The following is a 5,697-nucleotide window of genomic DNA, read 5'->3' as shown; positions in this document are numbered from 1 at the left end:
CTGACAGGAGCCGCTGCCCCGCCCCCAAGGCTCAGCCAGCCAATTCGCCACCCCCGGGCACCCAGGCTCCGTCCACTATCCAGGAGTGACGGTGCGTCTGGCCAATCCGTGGCCACTCCGTGAGGCGGGTCCTGGCTACGGCCAGGAGGTTGCCTCCTCTGAGGAGAGAAGCAAGTTGAAATTAAGGGAGCAGTGAAGGACAGGTAGTTTTGCCTATTGGATTGTGAAATCCTGTTGATCAACACCTTAGGGGACCAATCGTGAGGAAGGAGGGGGTGTGTCTCTGAGGGAAGGCTGCGGCCCTGAGGAACCCCAGACAGAGGCAGCGAGCATTTGGCCCCAAGCCCCGCCCAGAGCCGGGCTTTCTGCCCAATAACGAGACGTGCTGAGGTTGTCCATTATTATCTGCCCCTCAAATCTCGGCCTTGGCAACTGTTGGCACTCTATAAACAAGACTGACACCTGGTGAGCCAATGACACTGAAGGAGGGCGGTGAAGTGACGCTCTCTGACCAATGGGGTCGTGCGATTGGTGAGTCGGGCCTCCCGGGCGGTGGAGCTTGAGGCCTGCATTGAATGAAATAGGGGAGGGGCTTAGGGGGCGTGGCCTGGGCACCGAGGGGGCAGGGACAGATAAGGGAGAGGCTAATGAGTTGGGGCTGGGAATGGGCGTTGCCAGAATTCCCTAAGGCTGAGGGCTAGGTGGTGAGATCGCTTCGGCTTGGAGCCCCGCTGTGCTGGGGGTGGGGCTGTTGGGGGTGAGAATCCCACCGAAGACCCCAGCCCATGTCCTGCCCTAGTCTAGGCCTAGTTAAGTATCGTCTCTGAGGCTCACTGTAACTGATGCTCCCCTATCCAAACTCTGATTGGAAGGTGTTATCACTGTTTGCATGGCCCTCCCATCCCCCACCTCCCCAGACTGACAGGGGCGAGGGTCGGGGGTGATGCAGGGCCTAAGTCAGGTCTCCCCGGGTCCCCCCAGCAAGGGCCCGGGACATGCGAACTGCTTGTAAATATCTAACGGATGAATGAATAAATGAAGGGGGTCCTACCACTCTTTAACCAGGGAAAGGAATGGTGGTGGTGGTGGGGGGTCACTCGGGTTAGGAAGGGACATGTAGGGACAGTCACTGACAGTGGGCAAAACTTGGCGAAAAGGACACGTTTCCACCTCGAGAGGAAGGGATGGGCCTTGGAAGGCACCACCCAGCCAGAGGAGAGAGGGCGGGCGATGCGGTAAGTTCAGAATAGGGGCTGAAAATGGGGAGACAAAAATGGCTGGGATGCAGAGTGTCAGGACCTTCCAAGGTCTGAGATCTCAGCCTTCTAAATAGTTGGGGGTTCTGTCTGGTTTCGGGAGCCATCACTGACATCTGACCACTCCCCACCTCTCCCTGTTCATTTCTCTGTTCGCATAGCTCTGAATCTGTCTGCACCTCTTTGCTATTATCTATACTCTCTCTCTGCCTCTGTACTATTCCCTCTCTCTTACTATCTGCATTGCATCTATTAAAATCCTGGAACTGACAGGAAAGTCCCCAAAACATATTTCTAAAATCCCGGGTGGTAAAAATAAATCTAATTAATTCCTTTTCTCCCATGCCTATATCTCCCCCCTCCATCTTTTTTTTAAAGAACAGATCTTTACCTCCCTCCTTTTAAAAATAATCTTGTATGCCTGGCATTTCGTCATCCTGACAGTCACAAGGTGACTGGATTTGCAGTGTGAAGCTGAAGTGAATTTGACGTTGTCCCCCAACTCCTGGGTGGGCCTGGGAGGGGGCCTTAGGCCCTCGTGGACATGGTTAGACGTGGGATGCAGGGTATTAAGTCGGGACAGTAGGAAGTGGTGAGGACCGAGTAAGCAGACAGGGCCAGCCCTGAGCTGGCTGCCTGTGGTCCCTCAGTGTGGGGGACTCAGGAGCCATCATAAGAACAAAAGCCAAAGTCTTGGGGTTCGCCCCAGTATCCAGAGGTTGTCCCCAGCTAGTGATTCCCCTCAGGAAAGGACAGCTTGTGTGAGCCACAACTTCTGAGAAACAGCGCAGCTCCCTGGACTGGTAGGTAGGATGTGAGAGACACAAGGGCCAGATTGCTTAGGAAATAAGAAGCATGTAGTGTCTGGGAAATAAAGTCAAGCACAGGGAAGATGCACAGGACGTTTGACTGTCTCTTCATCACACTACCAATTTCACATAGAGGATGGTTTTATTCTGGGGACACTTTGATTCCATTTTTATAAGCACGGTAGGAAAAAAAATCCAACACATTTCTGTTGGAAAAGACTTTTGAATCATGAACCGCATTTAGTCAATTAGATTCCTGGATCACTTTCCTATTCAGGGCTGTTAAACTGTTTCCAGATTTTTTTCAAACTTCATTTTTACTTGATGGAAATCATTTTTATCAGGAACATTTTTACTGTGTGCGTTTTGGAAACATTTGATTCATTAATTGGGCTCTTTCTGTCCAACTTTGACCAACGGTCAATTCTACCACTGTGGGGTGTGTGTGTGTGTCTGTGTGTGTGTGTGTCTGTGTGTGTGTGTCTGTGTGCCACACGGTTATTGTTTCCTCGAAGTCGAATTTTGCATATTCAAATTTATCAAAAGTCTCTTCTCTCAGTATTTAGCTGGTAACAAATTTGAATACAGTCAAAATATTTTTCTGGGTTCAACTTTGGATTCAAAATTTGTAATGAGCATCGATTAGTGTGAGCTTAGACCTCGTAGGTTTTCTCATAGAGGGAAGAAAAGCCCTAATATATTTCACTCCTCCTATGACGAGGCAGGACTTGAATTTGAATTGGCTTTGACACTGGTTCTGACCAGTCAGAAATGATGATGGGCTAGGTCTGAGCCTAGGCTTTTAGAGGTTATAGCAGCTTCCGCCCTCTTCCTTTTTTTCGGAAAAATTTTAATTGTGATAACATGTATGTAACCCAATACTTGCAATTTTTTTTTAACAAATAACCAGAGGCAGTCACAATGTAGACTTAATACAGGTTTTGAAATGAGTTTTCATGCATTTTATAGGACATTTATAAGATATTTAAACCTCCAGAGAAACAATTTTGTTTATGACTTTGAATCACAGTTGTCTACATTTGAGTACCAAATAGGGAGAAATGAGAGGTCATCTAGTCTAATATGTCCCAGTGTGTGGTCCATGGACCACCTGCATCTGATGCACTTATGAACTTTTTTAAAATGTTCTTCCTTGCAGCCTATCCCCAGGCTTCCAGAATCAAGATGTTTGATGAGAGGCTGAGACATCTACACTTTCGCCCAAGCACCTCACATGATTCTTATGTATTATAAAGCTGGGATTCAACCATGTAGATTCTGTAAATGAGAAGCTGAGGCCCAGTTTACTCAAAGCCACCAATAAACTATTGGCAGATTTGGGAGTAAAATCCATTATTCCTTACTCCTAATCCAGAGTTGTTTCTCCACATTTCAGAGAACAGTAAGTAAGCAAAAAAGATAAATATATTGCACATGAGAGCAAATCATCCATTTATACCAATGTTACTAGAATAAATAGTTGGTGGTCATGGCTGGTACATGCTTACAACGGGCCAGATCCTGTTCTCAGTACCCAAACATTAATTTACTTAATCCTCGTATCAAACCTCTGAGGTAGGTACCATTTTAATCTCCAATTTGTAAATGAGAAAACTGAGGCACAGAAAGATCAAGTAATCTGCCCTTGTTGTTGCAGAATTATCAGTTTCACAGACGGGAATCCATAAAGAACACCACGACGAATCTCATTTTAGCTATTGGAATAGAAGAAGGAGGTAGAACGCTATAAAATATCTCTGATCGAAATTCTCTGATTGAAATTCACCTCCAGAAGATTAATCCTCTGGATAAACCAATTCTTCTTTGAACTACATGAATATATTTAATTTGATGACTACATTAATCTAGCTACCAACCAACACTTGCAATTTGAAGTGTACAATTCAGTGACATTAAGTACGTTCACAAGGCTGTGCCAACATCGCCGCTATCTAGTTTCAAAACTTTCTCATCATCCCCAAATATAAACTCTGTTCTCATGAAACACTCTCTCCCCACCCCCTCCCCCAGCCCCCAGCCCCACCACCCACTTTCTGTCTCTGTGGATGGGGCTCCTCTAGGGACCTCCTGGGAGTGGGATCAGACAGGGTCTGTCCCTTTGTGTCTGGATTCTATCACTGAGCAACATTATGTGAACTTCCAGAGCGGTGGGAGGCCGGGAGGCCAAGAAGAGGTAAGAGGGCGGGGAAGACCACAGTGAGGAAAACCCATTTTCAAGAAGTCTGGTGACAGTAGAGGGCAGAGGAGGGTTTCCCCAAAGGTGGGAGAAGCATGCCCATGTTCTTGGAAGTCTCCCTGTTCCAAGATGTGAGGCACAGTTCACCTGCTTCACCAGGAATGGAGCCTTCGGGGCTGATGCAGCAGCCCAGCCAGGAGCCCGCTTTACTGCAAGGCAGAACGGCCGCGGAGGGGCACAGGCTTCTCGGAGCTCTCGAGGGCCGCAGTGCCCACGAGGGGCTAATACTCAATACGAAGAAAATAAGCAGACCCGGAGGATTGCGATGTCACTGTCAAGAACATCATGGAGGAAGGGAGGCATGCCAGGCAGAGGACTCGGGCCCTGCAAAGGGAAGGAGGTAGCAAGGGGTGGTCCCTGTGTTTGAAGCGCCTTGACCACCAGGCGGCGCTGTTCAGCCTGGTGGGAAACCAGCAGTCTCCCGGTGCCCTGACCCCTCCTGCCTGCATGCCACGGTGGTCTCCTGGTCTGTGGTTGTTAGCCGAGGGACTAGAATTCCGCTGCTGGAAAGTTTCCGTGAGGTCAGCCCAGTCTGGCCCACATTTCAAAGAAGGGGAGAATGATGGCTCGAAAGCCACAGGTGGCGCTTGTCTGAGCCAGGCGGAGCTTAAGTGGGTTCTGATCGGGGGCAGATCGTGGGGGAAAACTTCCGGCTGTCAGATCAAAGCTTACGGGGTGTGATAGAGTCTCTGTAGCCCAATGAGTTTGGGAAAGGGCTCCAAGTGGGTATGGAAGGAAGGCTTCCTGGAGGAAGCGGCATTAAAAGATGATGAGATCTGTCAGCGCGAGAGACAGTTGACAAAACCGGTGGGGACGCAGGACTGGGCGGCCGTGCGTGTCCGTGTACAGGTTGAACTGAGCAGGGGAATGAGCTAACATCTGCCCGCTTACTTCATTTTTCCGCTGGACACTTGTTGAACACCTACTTTGAGCGAGTGTCCCCAGGTGGAACTCACAGACTAGAGAGGGAGGCAGGTCAGAAAGCGTGGGATTTCTGCAGGTGTGTGAAGCGGTTGGGAGAGCCGGGAAGAGGCCCTTGACACAGCCTGGGAGGAATCCAGGATGGCTTCTGTGGTGTAATAGGAAATATATTTGGTGTTTGTACGCCTGGTTCCTGGCTCAGAGCTCCTAAAATCCTTATAACTTCCTAGGTGTTAGGAGTGCCTTTTGTTATTCATAAAGGGCCTTTTTGATCACACCTGAGTTTATGCTAATGAGGTGACAGGGACGGGGCGGAGGGGGGGACGCTAATTAGCCTCAGGATGGGTCTGGTCTCCAGAAAGACCTAAGTGGTTGGAGGCTGCAACTTTGGGGGCTGGAGATAAAACTCTACAAAAACTCTTCACCCACAAGATCTGATGAGCTTCCCGGTTGG

Source organism: Manis pentadactyla, chromosome 12, assembly GCF_030020395.1.
Source record: "Manis pentadactyla isolate mManPen7 chromosome 12, mManPen7.hap1, whole genome shotgun sequence".
Lineage (NCBI taxonomy): Eukaryota > Metazoa > Chordata > Mammalia > Pholidota > Manidae > Manis > Manis pentadactyla.
The sequence above is the reverse complement of the archived record's forward strand: the minus strand, read 5'-3'. Positions refer to the sequence as shown.